This window comes from Chamaea fasciata, unplaced genomic scaffold, assembly GCF_029207755.1.
Source record: "Chamaea fasciata isolate MVZ Bird 193981 ecotype frontalis unplaced genomic scaffold, bChaFas1.0.hap1 SCAF_48, whole genome shotgun sequence".
Taxonomy (NCBI): domain Eukaryota; kingdom Metazoa; phylum Chordata; class Aves; order Passeriformes; family Sylviidae; genus Chamaea; species Chamaea fasciata.
Genome location: NW_027094133.1, coordinates 706,415 through 723,386, shown reverse-complemented (window position 1 = coordinate 723,386; position 16,972 = coordinate 706,415). Strand labels below are relative to the sequence as shown.

General features: G+C 41.8%; 1 long non-coding RNA gene across 2 annotated transcripts; it reads right to left on the bottom strand.

Moving 5' to 3' along the window:
- Positions 1-11,381: 11,381 nt before the first annotated feature.
- Positions 11,382-16,756, bottom strand: LOC136304093 (uncharacterized). Of its 2 annotated transcripts, XR_010724380.1 has the most exons (4): positions 16,540-16,756; positions 16,209-16,336; positions 15,401-15,491; positions 11,382-14,867 (listed from the first exon to the last, which is right to left on the bottom strand). It is a non-coding gene; the product is annotated as an uncharacterized lncRNA (long non-coding RNA). The 2 variants fall into 2 exon arrangements; XR_010724381.1 differs by lacking the exon at positions 11,382-14,867 and having other exon boundaries at positions 14,994-15,491.
- Between the last annotated feature and the right edge of the window lie 216 nt (positions 16,757-16,972).

Here is a 16,972-nt window from a genome sequence, read left to right as displayed (position 1 = left end):
GAGAGAAGTGGCAGTGTTAGAAGTACTTTTTAAAAAGACCAGACAGCATGATAATAACCCCAACAAGATTAGATGCACAGGGCACATGTAGAATCTAGCAACTCAGGGACCATCTCAATACGCCACATTCATCGCAACAATTAATGCCGAGGATAACCGAAAGACAGTAGGTTCTGTTGCCAACAAGCCCGGAAATTATGAAAGTATGATCAGTGGCCCAATGCAGGCTCATGTCTCTGCAGTGATGAAAGAACTCGAAGAAGAGATGAAAAAAATAAGAGAGGAGATGAGAAGAAACAGTTCCCATGTAGCACCGGTGTGAGTCACAAGCCCCAAAATTAGAGCCCAACATTCCCCAGCGAGAGAGAGAGGGCACACCCCTCGAGCTGACCTGTGGTTTTATCTGCGGGACCACGAGGAGGACATGGGAGCGTGGCATGGGAAACCTACTTCTGTCCTGGCAGCACGGGTACGTGAGCTCAAGGAGAGAAACGCTAACAGAGGGAGTTCCACTAGAATGAAAGTAGCCTCAGCCTCCCATGAGCAAGCTGCCAAGTATTACGGAAGTGAGAATGCTGTGTCAGATTCCCTCGAAGGAACCTCTACCATGTATGTCCAAGAAGAGAATAATAACCAGTGCTAAAGGAGCCTTGCCTCTAGCCAGGAAGAGGCACGAGAAAATCGAGTTTTTTGGACTGTGTAAATTCGGTTGCCTAGCACATCAGAACCACAAAAATATGAAACTTTAGTAAATACTAGGTCGCAGTGTATTCTAATGCCATCGGGACATGTGAGGGAAGAACCGATTTCCATTGCCGAGGTGACGAGAGGATCACAAAAATTGACTCTGATTGAAGCCAAAGTGAGCCTGACCAGGAAAAAGTGTCAGAAACTTCCGATTGTGACCGGCCCAGAGGCTCCGTGTATTCTGGGCATAGACTTCCTCAAGAATGGATATTATAAAGACCATAAAAGACTCAGATAAGCTTTTGGAATAGCTGCTGTGGAGACAGAGAACATTAAGCAGTTGAACACCTTGCCGAGACTATCAGAGAACCCATCTGCAGTGGGACTCCTGAAGGTAAAAGAACAACAAGTACTTGTTGCCACCTCGACAGTGCACCATCAGCAGTATCAGACAAATCAAAACGCCGTGATCCCCATCCACAAAATGATCCGTGAGCTGGAGAGCCAAGAGGTGGTCAGCAAAACCCACTCACCCTTCAACAGCTCCATCTGGCCTGTGCGCAAGTCTGATGGAGAATGGAGACTGACTGTGGACTATCGTACATTGAATGAAGTGACTCCACCGCTGAGCGCTGCTGTGCCGGACATGCTGGAACTTCAGTACGAGCTGGAGTCCAAGGCAGCGAGGTGGTATGCCACTATTGACATCGCCAATGCATTTTTCTCCATTCCTCTGGCTGCAGAATGCAGGCCTCAGTTTGCTTTCACCTGGAGGGGCGTGCAGTACACCTGGAACCGGCTGCCCCAGGGGTGGAAACACAGCCCCACCATCTGCCATGGGCTGATCCAGGCTGCACTGGAGAAGGGTGAGGCTCCGGAACATCTACAGTACATCGATGACATCATTGTGTGGGGAAAGACTGCAGCTGAAGTGTTCGAGAAAGGAGAGAGGATCATCCAGATTCTGCTAAAAGCCGGGTTTGCCATCAAAAAAAGCAAAGTCAAAGAACCTGCCAGACAGATCCAGTCCCTAGGAGTAAAGTGGCAAGATGGACGGCGGCAGATCCCCACTGAGGTCGTTGATAAGATCACAGCAATGTCCCCACCGACCAGCAAATAGGAAACACAAGCTTTCCTAAGAGCCATAAGTTTTTAGAAGATGCACATTCCTGAGTACAGTCAGATCGTGAGCCCTCTCTACCTGGTTACCCACAAAAAAAACCAATTTCCACTAAGGCCCTGAACAGCAACACGCCTTTGCCCAGATCAAGCAAAAGATTGCTCATGCAGTAGCCCTTGGCCCAGTCAGAACAAGACCAGATGTGAAAAATGTGCTTTACTCTGCAGCCGGAAACAACAGTTTGTCCTGGAGCCTTTAGCAAAAAGTGCCTAAAAGACCCGAGGCCGACCACTGAGATTCTGAAGTCGAAGTTACAGAGGATCTGAAGCCAACTACACTCCCACAAAGAAAGAGATCTTGGCCGCCTATGAAAGAGTTCAAGCTGCCTCAAAAGTGATTGACACAAAAGCACAACTTCTCTTGGCACCCCGACTACCAGTGCTGGGGTGGATGTTTAAAGGAAAGGCTCCCTCCACCCACCATGCCACCGACGCCACATAAAGCAAATGGATTGCCCTCATCACACAGCGTGCCCGTATTAGAAACCCAAATCGCCCTAGGATTATAGAGATAATTACAAACTAGCCAGAAAAAGAAAACTTTAGTCTCACGGATGAAGAAAAGCAAGAACAAGTGACACGGGCTGAAGAAGCTCCTCCGTACAACCAACTGCCGGCAAAAGAAACACACTACGCTCTTTTCACTGACGGTTCCTGTCGCATTGTAAGAATGAACCAAAAGTAAAAAGCAGCCATATAGAGCCCCACATGACAAGTTGCAGAAGCCACTGAAGGAGAAAAGAAATCAAGTCAACTTGCTGAACTCCAAGCTGTTCAATTATCCCTTAACATCGCTGAAAAAAAAAAAGTAGCCAAAGCTCTACCTCTACACTGATTCGTAAATAGTAGCCAATGCTCTGTGGGGCTGGCTGGAAAAGTAGAAAAAGGCCAACTGGCAGCGTCAGAAAAAACCAATCTGAGCTGCTGATGAATAGAAAGACGTTGCCACTCGTGTAGAGAAGCTGCCTGTGAAAGTCTGCCATGTAGATGCCCATGTTCCCAAGAGTCGGGCTAATGAGGAACACCAAAACAACAAGCAGGTAGATCAGGCTGCCAAAATAGAAGTGTCAAAGATAGATTTAGATTAGCAACACAAAAGAAAGTTGTTCCTAGCTCGACGGGCCCATGATGCCTCGGGTCATCAGGGCAGAGATGCCACCTACAAGTGGGCCCGAAACCGAGGGGTGGATTTAACCATGGACAGTATTTCTCAGGTTATCCATGACTGTGAGACATGTGCTGCAATCAAGCAAGCCAAGCCAGTGAAGCCCTTATGGTGTGGTAAACAGTAGTCCAAATATAAATATAAAGAAGCCTGGCAAATTGACTACATCACCCTTCCCCAAACCCGCCAGGGCAAGTGCTATGTGCTAACCATAGTGAAAGCCACCACTAGATAGTTAAAGACCTACCCTGTGCCTCATGCTACTGCCCGGAACACCATCCTGGGCCTGGAAAAACCAGTCCTGTAGAGACATGGCACCCCTGAGAGAATCGAGTCGGACAATGAGACCCATTTCAAGAATAGTCTTATAAGCACCTGGGCTAGAAAACATAGCATCAAGTAAGTGTACCATATTCCTTATCGTGTACCAGCGGCCAGAAAAGTTGAACAGTGCAATGGCCTGCTTAAAACTACCTTGAAGGCACTGGGTAGGAGAGCCTTCAAGAATTGAGATATTAATTTAGCAAAAGCCACCTGGTCGGTGAACACTCGAGGTTCCACCAACCGAGCAGGTCCTGCCCAATCTGAGCCCTTGCAAACGACAAAAAAAAATAAAGTTCCAGTGGTACACATGAGAAGTATGCTGAGAAAAACTGTTTGGATTAATCCTGCCTCCAGCAAAGACAATCCCATCCGTGAGGTTGTCTTCGCTCAGGGACCAGGTTGCACCTAGTGAGTGATGCAAAAAGATAGAGAGACCCAATGTATACCTCAAATGGACCTTGTTTTGAAGTGAACTACCCATGACAATGTAACTGTATCCATATTTGCATACATATTTATATATATGTATTTTAACAATTAAAACTCAATGTAATATGTTCGTATGGAAAAAAAATTCGGGATGGATAATGTTGGGGGTTAGGTTTGTTCCTTCTTTCTCTAAAGAATTTTTTCCCCATAAGTTACCAAAGAAACCAAGCGTTGGATACTTAAGAGTACTTAACCAAAACAAAGAGGTGGACAAAGTTGGAAGAAGGAGAAAATGCAAGTAAAAGACAAAGCTTGAGACAGCTGCCAGCTCTTCTTTTTCCGGCGTTCAGGGAGGGAGAGAACGGCTGTTGCTGGCTGGAGGAGTTTCACTGTGGCCAAAGGGATCCAGTCCTGGGAAATCTACTATCACCGGTTCGGCCTGAATCCTGAGTTTTCCCTGCCACCTGCGGGAGCTGGTCCAGACACGGCCTCGCCTTCGGCTTCTTCGGCGCTGCTCCTCTTGCTGCAGCGTGACCCTGCACCCCCTGCGCTGCCGGGACATCCTGCCCCTGCCTGCCGGGACACCCTGCCATCCCAGCGACCAGCCCGGGACTTTTCCACTGTTTCAGCTTGGTGCTCTGAGGATCCTGCAGAGACACCGAAACCAAACTGCCCTGGGTTTTGTGAAACAAAGCCCTCAAAGTTCTTGGTACTGTTTTCGTTTGTCATTAATCCTGTAGTTGTTTGGTGGGGGTTTTTTTTGTGTTTGCTTGCTTTGTAATACATACTAGTAAAGAACTGCTATTCCTATTTCCCAAATCTTTGCCTAAGAGCCTCTGATTTTAAATTTATAATTGAAAAAGAAAAAAAAGGGGTGAAGGGGGGGTTTACACTCTCCATCCCAAAGGAAACTGCAGTTGTTGTTTTTTTTTATTACCTAGCAAATACCTGTCTTCCCAAACCAAGACAGACTGTGAGATTTTTTTTTCCCGGGTTCATTTCTTGCTTTGGGAAGCACTGCCTTTTTAACAATATTTGCAAAAGAGGTTCAGGGATACACTGAAACACACTCTAAAATACTACAGAGATAAGCAGGGATCCACCATCCCTGTGCCCTGGATTCCTGTCCCTCATTCCCACTCCTGGAAATGCTTTTGATAACAATAAAACATGTTGAACTCTTTTTTGTACTCGCTGACACCACTGCTAAATCCCAATAAGAAATAAAAGATTTGCAGCTTGCTTGGATTTACATCCAAAAGAAACAAAAGGCACAAGACTGGGAAAGGGTGAAAAGTCCTCCACAAAAGCAGTCATGCTTTGCAATGTCCAAATGAAGGAAGACACACAAATATTTTTGGGAAGACCGAATGTAGAATGGAAACACTTGGAGATGGGCAAAAATAACGGAAAAGTGAGCAACCTGAAACTCCTGGCATGCCCAGAGACCTCCTGACACCACGCCAGCTTTAAAACAGAGCTACTGCTGCTCACAGAATAACCATTCGAGGGAGGCTATTTTGAATTATTTCACATAATTTCAGTTCCCAAAGGGGCTATAAAGCACTATTGGTAGTCATCTGTACTACAGTCATTGACCTTAACTTTAATTATCATTAATGCAAAAATATTTATGAACCAAAGCTACTCCCTTCCATTTCTCTTTCCCTTTCAAAGCTGCTAAGAGCTGGATAACTAAGTGAAGGAGTGCCCTCTGGGAAGTCAGCGGTGATTGCCTCATCCTCAAACGGGAAATTGGAAATTCAGAGTAGGGCAAGAAGTTTAACTCCAGCTATTGAACAGCCGCCATAAAAGAAAGAGTTACGTAGACAAGGGCACTTGTGTGGAGAAGAGGCAGCTGAAGAAAAGGTAAAAACCAGACAGCTGTGAATGCAGGCACTGGACAGAAAGCAATGATTCTTTTTTAGAAGAATATGGAAACATCAAACTAAACCAGCAGAATGAAGACCAGGATTCCTCGCAATGTGCAATGGGGACACTTTTGGACAATCCTATGTCCCAGGTGCACAGTTAGGGACTCTTCCAGAGCCAAAAGACTAGACTGGAAATCTCCTTAACTGGATTTAGCACACGCCTGCAGCTTCATTGTGTTCAGAGGAACACTCACCGTAAAGGTAAAATCCCCAGGAAGCCACACACAGCACACTGTGGAACAAGCAATTTCCTCTTAACCCATTTTAGTTCCTTCGCCAAGACCCAAAAACAGAAGAATGCCAGCAACGTGGATTTTTCCCCTGATATACCTAATCTTTCTATCAATTAAATGTATTCCCAAATCTTTTCATGGACGGGTTTTAATTATTACTTCTACCACTTAAAAAAATAGTCTCAAAAATTTGCTTAAAAATCGCTGAAGCAAGGCACCGTTCAAATGAAGGATACAATTAAATGGGGCTATTGATAAAAATTTTCTCCATATTCAGAATTTTCTCTGTGGTTTACATGCATTAGCAAAAGCAGTATCAACTGTTCCCTGCCAGAGTAGTTGAGCATCTTCCTGCTACTAATTCAGCACACATATTTCAGTCACTACCCAGGAAATGCAGTGATTAGGCAGCTTTCCAGTAAACAGTCCTTAAAACAGTTCATAAAAATTCCATTTAGAAAAAGGTTGGTTTCCTGCTCGAGAATTTGAAAAGATATTGCAATTACTGCTTAGGGATATATTTCAAGTCCGCCAAGTGAGTTAAATTCCATTTCCACACACGCTATCATAGCGTTTTCAGGTTAAAATGCCATAAAGTAGTTCTTACGTACTGATAAGATGCAATTAATTTGGGTGCTGCTTTTTTAGAAACACACACTTAGAAAATCCTAAAAACTTGCAATGAAAAAAGTGAAAATACCCATAAAACAGGCCACAAAAGGCAGATTCTCAAGTAGAAATCTAGCGGCATTGTCTGAATCACAACTTGCCCGGATCAAAAACTGCTCCTAGTAATGGAGAGAAAACAGCATCACAATCTATATATTCTTTTGACATCCCGCCTGAGGTAAGACCCCTAGTTCAAAGGTCCCAGAATAACCAGAAACAGTCAGTTTTATGGGTTACAAGGAAATCAAAGAAATACTCAAATTTTGGCACAGTAATTCCTAAACTTAGAGCATCAGTTTGTTATCCATAAATGGAAAGCATTTAGCTTGTTTTAACAACTTCCTAAAAAAAACAAGATTCAATTGCAACATTTATTATCTAAAAGTGTTCTGGTCAAAATAAAAATGAAACTCAAAATTATGAACCCTTTTGATGATAATAGCTGATACTTATTAAGCAATAAACTCTTGCTCTCTCCTGTTTTTATTTCCTCAAAAAAGCAACATAAACTAAAACAATGTAATCTCATGTGTTCAGGCTCCATATTTGTTGTTTTGAGAAAAGGCTTTATAACAGCTTCATTGAAGGCTCTTTAAGAAACTAAATCTTTCTAGTTTAATAGAGTGACAAGGTGTATATGAGGGCATCAAATGAAAAGGAAAATGAGCTGTCACAATAAAGTACTACTGAAAGCCTTAGCACAAACTGCATGACAAGCTAAAAGAAAAAGAATTATTTTCTTCCTTTTGCTTTAACCAAAGTCCTAACACTTTGGACCTGCAAACCACTGCCATTTTAGAGCCAATCTGTATTTTAAGTGGATGTAACTAGCCCTCGCAAACGTAGCAAAAATTGAAATGTTCTCAAATTGGTCTTTGCATGTGCACTAATCCATCCACACCACATCAGATCTATCTTGTAGTTGATAATATTTTACATGCTTACAATAATTACTGTAATTCAGAACCTTGACACCCATTTTCCTAAGATAAATCAACGTAATAAAAATTATTCAACCTCCCTTTTCTTCTAAGGGTAAATGCAAAGCAGTTTGAAGCTCACTGTAGGTTGAAATTTTAATCCAAGGGCTGATGGTCTGCAACATGATTACAGTCTTTCCAATGTCAAAAGTTAACAGAGAAGTGGAGTCTATTTCAAATGACTGGCTCTAAACATCTCAGAATTACATTAGATAAATTACACTTCACACATATTTACAACAAGGTTTTGCATTATTAGGCACCGGTCTGAAATACTTGGCAGTTTCACAGTGAGACACTATTCCTGTTGATGCATTTGGATGAGGTCCTTACCCTTCTACCATCACAGTCAGGGATCTGCCACTGGCATAAAATTCCAGATGGAAAATGCCAGCAATCCTAACTACTTCACAAAACAACAGGTAAGGAGGCAAATTGATTAATATGCTGTTCTTATCCCCTTTCAACTGACAGAAGTTTTGCATGCTTAAAAAAAACAAATCGGTTTTCCCATGACATCATTCGGCTTGAATACTAACGCTTTTCCTTAATGCAGCTACATGCACATGGATGTACAACTTGTCTTTTCACAGAAGCAACGCCCAACTTTATATGTTTTTCATTACTCTGTTTCCCCTGATTCTAAGATCCTTTCTGATTTTTATGCCATTTCCCTGTCTTAATTCTTCAGTGTTGTTAAATTAAGTGCCCCTCTCCATTCTGTGAAGATAGAGTGATTTACAGCAGCTGAAAATCAGGGGATTGTCCAGTAATTACAGCTTTTTTCCGTAAAGTAGTAGTATTGGATTCATTAACAGTGTTTGGATTCATTAAGAATTAAAGTTTATTTCACTCAACAACAAGTACAAAGTTGGGTCAAGCTCCCTTGTTAGGCTTTGACACTTCCTTCAGGAAGACTACAATTCAACCCAGGGTTTCATTTTCTGTTTGGCTGCTTGTAAAATAGAAGGCATCTTGAAAATGATACTTCTATTTAGGGCTCTTACTATGGACCTTACAGGCACTGTAAATGTGGAGTGGCTTTGTCTTAAACAGCCTAATCCTGCCCATTCCACAGAACAGACATTTGGAGTACAACGACAATGGGAGCATGAAAACGCAGCATTAACAACTTCTTCATTGCAAAGAGTAAGCACAATCCAAGTCTGGCTATTTCCTTGGTAAGACCATTAGAAATGAGGCAGGGAAAGTGAATGTTTTGGGCTTGCAAGCCATTTTCCTTGAGCTGGGACATCTGCTGACTGCAAGGGGTTTCAGTTTGGAACTGAAGGCATGCTTTTTACACCACTGCCATTAGACAGATTCTATCTGAAACCCTACTTCAAAATTAAAACAGCAGGCAAGTGGGTAAATAGGAGCAAAAATTGAAATTTTCAGTACTTGCTCACACCTTATTTTCAGATATTCTCCAAAATAGGGAGCAGCACCAGTGAAAAGCACGTTTGCATCAACAGGGCCTGGATGGACTATCCCAGGTGATACAACCACTAACCCACAGATGACGTCAGAGGTTTCACAGCACAGTGTTTAAAATTCAAGCAGCAGAAGCCCTTCCACCGGAATTTCACCCTGCTTTGGGAACAGATCTTCTGTCTGTATCATTAATTTCTTTGTTTTCCAATTGAGTTGCCGTGCAGCAAGTATTGCAGCATCACTAAAGAAACAGAGCTGGAGCACAGAGCAGCTCAACTGAGTGAACTTGCAGCTCAAACCATCAGAAACACCAAGAACAAAAAAGGCTGGGCCAGCTTTCTCAGCAGCCTGCTTGTGGCACTCAGACCTGAAATTACTCACTGCAAGTGTTCTCTCTAGGGTCTGACAGGACTGACATATATTGGAATATATATAACAAAATGATAAGGCAGCTTCAAAGAGTGACTCACAGAAAACCGGTGCTGGAGCACTCAGAATTCATAAGGGACTTTAACACAGTCACAACCCTCAGTTGTTTGGTTTGCCTCCTTTATTCCTTTACTCTTGGGCTTTTCTTCCAGCTTTCTACCAACTGTGATATAAAACCATACTAATTAATCCAAATAAACACATGTGCTATGTATTTCTTTCAAGATGGGATAACTACATACTCATCATTCCTGAAAACAAGCCCACAGTAACCAAAAGCGGTCAAAGCAGCACTGTTGTTATAAATTATAGCCCACAGCCACGGGTGTTCCTTGATGGAAGAAGAAGAAATATCAACCCAACCTCCTGGTCTGCTATGAGAACACTTGTTATAAATCATGTTTTTCCAGTGTTCTATTTCAACTGCATAGATCAGTATCCAATAGAGAGCTCCTTAAGTCACAGACAAACCCACAAAAACTGCTTAAGACCAACATTCCACAAAAACATGACAAAAAACTTCAAAGCAACCCTACAGTAGAGAAGATGCGGATTTAATAGGAGCTTAACATTAAGAATCCCATCCTCAAAATAATGCAAATTGATTTTAAAGTGGATTCAGGTTTTTAAATATTAAGAGCATAAAATTGAAGAATTAATTGAATTTACTGTCGGTTCAACATTGCTAATGTAAATGATAGATAACTGTATCGGGTCATTCTTGACTAAATGAAGCGCTATCTACCATTATTACACGACTAAAGGCTTTTAAAAATTCTGTTGTTAAATGCAATCAACTTTAAATTAAACTATGTGCATTCAGTCAGTGTCTTAAGCAATGATGAGGCAGAGATACCTTAAGGTGGTAGTAGGGATTTAGACCTCCACAACTTCTGATGTAAAATTTAAATAAGTTAGAATTTGAAAAAGCAAATTAACCTGTACTGCATTTTGCCCACAAAGCTCTTCCTTCCATTTTGATTTACCACTGGTCTCCACTCATTAGATCAAAGTTCACAAAGTATTTTTGAGACCAACCAGCACTTTCAGCCCAATTGAAAAGTCACTGAAGGCAATGAAAATTACTTCTGTCAGCTTCAGTAAGGTCTTCTACAATCTCAGTACTCAGAAGCTACAAGGAGTAGGACTGAGAGGGTCTGACCAACTTTGCTGAGGATATCACTTGGCAATCAAACATCATTGGAAAATATCAGAGATTACTATTTATATTGCTTCAGCACAGCCACTGCTGTTCTGAGATTACCTGCTGCACAATGGAAAAAGCAAAAAAAAGGATGTGAAAATACATATACCGACACCTGACTTATACACATCAGTATTCATCAATTAAAAGAGCCTGTGATGACTTCTCCAAACTGTCACTGGGGAATGACAAGCAACAGTCATTTCAGCCAAACTGGTACTCACATATCCTCTTGGCTGTGGGAATTCTGGGTCACACCCATTTCTTTTACCATTTTTTCCTGCAATGTAACTGAAAGTGACATTGACATTTGTCCCTTGGAAAAGTTACTGTTATCCTCCTTGTTGACAGGATTATTCTACTGCCTGATGTTTTGTTTATTTTCTAAGCAATTGCCAATCATACTGTCTGTGCCTGTCATCAGTCTACACGTTGACTGGTATCTACGCATCACACTGGAAGATCAGAATCCTTAAAAGACACTTTCCTTCTCAACTCTTGAAAAGATATTCCCAACACCGCCAGTAGAATCTGAAGATGCCAGCTATTAGGAGACAGAATTGACCACAATTTAGTCAAAGTGCACCATCACACCTCCTACTAAGAAGATTTTAAGAACTGGAAAGTCTGTTCTTGTGGGAAATCCGCGGCGGAAGAAATGTTCACTCAATATGAGTGATCGGCAAATCTCGTTTATTGATAATTCATACAATGCTTTTATAATAACACTAATAAGCTCATGCATATTTCAAAAGTTAAGCTCAGGATTGGTGCTCAGACTAAAAGTCAGCTACGCCTCTTTCTACATTTCTTTGTGGTTACACAGTTTGAGTAAGTTTTTGTTTTACCGTGCTTCTCCCTCATATCTTTCAGCTACAAGGTCTTGTTATCGTATCCCAGCTGTGCTCAAGGACATGCGAACCTTACCGCCTTGCTGGTTCTCATGAGAGTGCCTGTGTGCTCAGCAAAGCTCCCTCATGTCTACGTGACCTTTTGCAGCTAGCCAGTTATCAATCACACTCTCCACACAGAAACTTTCTCCCTCAGAAATGCCCAAGATGAAGGAGAAAGGCATGCGTGGCATTGTGTTTGTTTCCAGCTGTCATCGCTGCGTAGCCCTAATCTTGGCATTCAGGTGGCCTGAGACGCTTTGAAGATGGTGTATTTAAACGATTATAACTCAACAACATTGTTTTCAGTCTTATTCTCATAACTGAAGTCTCCTTTATGTGTTACTGCACACTGGCTTACTTGAGACAAGCAACCAGGTTATCTGGGTGGGTTGGTTTTGGTTTTGGTTTGCTTGGTTTGGTTTTTTTTGTCAGAACCTTAAACTGTAGGTCTCTGGCAAGTCTTGTTCCGTTCTGCAAGCAAAACATGTTTTGTGCAAAAAAAAAAGGAGCAGGAGTCTGCCAGCTCCAGCTAGGAAGTAGTGAGCCTGGGTTCAGGGAAGTATTGGATCTCTTGGTTCATTTTAGGAGATAATGTCAAATCATTGTGGGGAAGGGTTAATCTAAAGAGTTACTAAACAAAGCAAGGCCTGACACACTTGCATCTATTACAAACAGGAATGACGGCACTGAGTTTGGTGGGTCTGTTTATCAGAAGGTTACTAATAAGGTTGAGACATCAGTCAATCTTGCATGGACTGCTGGCAGTAACAACACACGTTTTGGTATTGCTGGAAAGTACCAAATGGATGAGAGGACTTCCGTTGTGGTAAGAATTTTGTTACAGAAATGAGTATTTCAAGCTCCCCTAAATACTGAAAATTTGTAATGAAGCAGTTGCCTGAACTAGTTACTGAGGAAGTATGGTAGATTGTGAACTGTGGCTTCTGTTGTGGTTCAAATTTAAATTGGGACCTCACACATCGTACTTGTGAACTTATGGAGGAAAAGAAATCTTAAATATAATTTTGTCCATAGTGAAATAGTCTGACTAGTGTGCTTGGAATAGCATGCTACTGTGCTGAAAAATGTCTTTTAAAAGACAATGAAAGTGTCCTTTGAATTCTTAAATCCATAATGTAAAACCATATTATAATTACAATGGTGGAAGTTTACCTGAGCTTACAGCCTTCTCCTAACAGTAAGTTAACCATTGAAAGTTAGCTGACGTGTGTGTTTTAAGACCAAGAACTGAAGTAGCAAGCATTTATGTTTCAAAACAACAATTAGTTCCAGGACCACTGAACCAAAATTGAAAATGAGAAATACTGTTGTTAAGAGCTCAAAACTTAGTAATGCAAAAAGGGGATTGCATATTCATGTATTTCTTGCTCATTAGAAGAAAAAAGAAAATCACTCCTGAGTGATGTGAACAAGACAGGCTCTGAGGGACTGCAGTAAGTAGCTCTTTAAAAGATATAAAGACATAATAGAGGAGGCAGTGAAAAACAGCATGGCATTCTCTGAAGGCAGAATTCGCACCATTTGCTTAAGCTGAAAACTCCTGAGAAAAGGAAAAGATTGGAACATGCTTCTAAGAGAGGTTGGTCTCCAAGTAGCTCAAGAGTGTTAATGCATAGGCCACCTTCTCAGGGGACTGGGATACTTCTGTATGAATACTTACACAGTTTATAAATACTGTGATTTTTTTTTTCCTATAGGCTAAAGTGAACAATGCCAGCCTCATTGGAATTGGTTACACTCATGCCCTTCGACCTGGTACGCAGTTCTCACTGGTAACAGCAAATGGTGTTAAGTACTACACTATGGTTTAATTCACTGTCATCTTAAGAACAGACTAGATGAACAAAGGAGCTAGAAGTCTACGCAGACTCAGAGAACTAAAGGATGTCTATGGATGCAAGTTCCTGTGGCAACTAAGCCACATTAGTGAGGTCAAGGACCTGAGGAAGAGCACTGTACTGGGATGTCAGTGCATGATGGTTCTCGTGACTTGCTTTTGTAGGTGTAAAGCTGACCCTCTCGGGCTTGATTGATGGCAAGAATTTCAGTGCTGGAGGTCACAAAATTGAGCTGGGATTTGAGCTGGAAGCCTAACACAGCTTTAAGTAAAACAACTGGTGGTGCTCTGGAAGATGAAGGAAAAGTGTACCTGGTGCATTTCAGCCTTAATATTACTCAAAAATTTGAAGAAGTGTGAACTTTCTACTCTGCCCAAGAATGACTTTAACCCACTGCTGAAGTCCAGAGTGTGCCAGCACAACAAAGGAAGACACTTGAAGGCATGCATGGAAGTTGTGATGTTTGTGCCACATTTCAGTTTCCTGTATTTTAAATCTGTTCCAAAAAAAACAAAAGAAAATCCAACCTCTCCCCATTATTGTATTGCATTTTGCATGTCCTATACTTCACAGCCTTTTATAAAAGGAGGTCTCTGTGTTGTAGTGGAAATTTGGGGTTAGAACAGAATGAAATAAATTGGTCACAGTCAGAACACAAGGTTGGTGTGTGTTGACTCTCACCAAGGTTCCATCCAGCTGGGGTTTTTGGTCTTTTTTTCATCTTTTCATGCAACTTTAAGCATGGTTAATAGATAATCTGCAAATGCTTTGTTACACGATACCTGTACACTGAAGATTTCCTTCTTTGGTTTCTAGGCTAACATTCTTACACCTCTCACGTTTTAGAGACCTGCACAGTGAAAGCAGCTTTTTCCATTATAGTGTTATTGAGCGCATCAACAAGAGCAAACCAAAAGTTTACATGTTTTAGATAATTTTGTTCCCAGACAGGAAACAAGTATTAGGTAAGTACAACCATTACACTTAAAGAAAAAAAGTGCAAATCAGCAAAGTTAAGCAATTAAGTTCACAGTTCATTAGGAAGGTGACATCTACCAGTGACTGGGTATACCTTGTCCATTGTTCATTAGAAAGCCCAAAATGCAGCAAAACAGCCACAGGCGATGCCCAAGGGAAGACGTATCAGGACAGAGATCTGCTGTCTTAAGGCACAATTAAGAACATTCTCCAAGCAGTTAGAACAGGCATTCCCTAGTGTATCTTTGTGAAAAAGTGTCTGAGAAGTGGATACTAAAAGCTAAGCCATATGTATCACATAAGCAGTTGGTGACAGTAGAAGGCAGTTGATATTCCCTTCTCAGAGGCAGCAGCTTTTCACAGTTGGCTTCCCAAAGCAGCATGGCTTCAGAGGCAACCAGAGTGATTCTACATCTGGGTTTGTTCTGGATTGTTTGTTTCTTCTACCTGAAGCTGCAGCCAGCTCCAGTCTAGAGCCGAAAGAATAAATGAAATTCAACACCAGGCTACAGTTGAGCTTTTTCTAAAATAAAGGTAAAGTGTGCTAAGAGTTATAAAAAATTTACTGGGAACAAGTTGGTCAATTTCATGATGAGCCACGTGACTGCTGTCAAGGAAACAACCTATTTGCACTCTCCAGTATTTTACTCTCTCTTCAATATTCTGCATTGTTAAATTAAGGATCCCTGACACCCGCTCATCCCAAATTTGTGTGCAGTTTTGCAGTAGTTTTGTACAACAGCCAAGTGCTTTGCCCCATCCTTTACTGTTTAGCGCAGCAAGTTCCCAGCATGTGGCTCCCAGTTTTGGCAAGCAGAGTAAGTCAGGCGGCAGATTATGAGGGAACCGGTGCTTCCTATCTCTGTGCATCTCCTACTCTCCCCCTTGGCCATGAGTAAAATGCAGATTTCATTTAGCTGTGTTAGTGGTGGCAAAGTTGCACATTCAGAACTTCGAAGCCAGGCACTTCCTTAGTCCATTTACAGAAGAGTGAATACATTACCAAGAAACTCTGCTCTTGATCCTTCATTGTGTCACGCATCACATTTTCTAGTTGGCTACAAAGTTCCCGAGATTCCAGCAGCAGCTCCTCACTGAAAGGGGCAATTATTACACTATTAATTTCTGTGGCAGTTTAAAGAGATGCTGCCTCTGTCATCAAGAAATACTTCTGGCAGATACGCTGCAGAACACTGAAGTTAGTCAGGTCATAGGCTTGTAATTCATACTGCAACTTGAAAAGTTGGTGGCAGCCCCTGATTTACTAAATGGGGGAAAGGAAATGTATTCCAAGATGGAACTGGGTTCTTATTAGGTGGAACCACTGTTGCTAGAGGAAAAGCTGAGTAGCCTATAAACTTAAGGATGGGGCAACAGGCAAAGAAACAAACCAAGGTCTTTCATTCCAAGTGGTAACCCAGTTCATTTAAGCAAGCCGGAACTACGCATGCAGCAGTCTCAATGACACAGCTCAGCTACTGTGACCTTACATGACAATACTTCAACAGTTCTTGCTGGCAGTGTACTTCCAAGTGAGCCCAACCATCTCAGATTAAAGGAAGAAAACCAAAAAACCACTTTTGTTACTGAGGCTGGGGGAAGTGAAGCCATACATGATACCCAATTTTCATATGGAAGATCTGAAAGCCCCAGGAAGTCTTAACTACCAAGTAAACTAAGGCTGCTGACAACGCAAGCTGAACACAAAGTGTAAAATATGAGAAACCCTGTGGGCCATTATTGCACAAAGCAGGAAGCCTAGCTTTGTAGTGGTGGCATTAGCAGCCAAAGAACTCCAGACTTTGCCTCACCTTTTTCTTACAGATTCTGATAAATTGAATGTTCCAGAAGGGACTTGCAGCAGCAGTTGACCTGAGCTACCAAGACGGGATGTGTTCACGCTCTCTGGACTGCCAGTAACAGGACCACGCACTTTACTCTGAAGAAAACACAGAATATTCAGAGTGCAATTGTTCCCACTAGTTTTCAGCAGCCGGGAATATGAGACAACCTGGAACTTGGCTTTCATACTGATTCAAAAGAAAGAAAAGAACCATAGGATACACTCAATTTACTATTGTTTCAGTAGCCTGTGCTACAAACCATATTCTCAGGTTAAAGGGGAGCTCTTAATTTACTTACACAAGCAATTTTCAGTAGGTTCCACAGTTCTTTCTGTCGTTTCTCCTGAAGCCTAACAACTGTTTCCTCATCTTCACTCATCAGATTCATCACTTTCTCCACTCTGGGGAACAATTCCAATGCCTTCTGTTTGCAAACTACAGTTTTACTATTAAAAAAATAAAAACTAATCAGATCACACATGGGCCACTGCAGTAGGAGAACAGTTCTGAAGTTAATGATTTTCTGTTAACACTGCAAGATCTCAAGAGCCATATGCAATGAGTTTTAAACCTTCTCTTGCTGGAAGAGAAAATACCTTCTCTCAACTCTGAATAAAATGTGCAAAGCTCACCTGAGCTGAGCATAAATGACTCAAACTTCTTTTTCAAAGGTCTGGATTGCCTGTAGAAGCAGTCATACTATTTCCTGGCTGTCACCGCCTGTCCTCTGA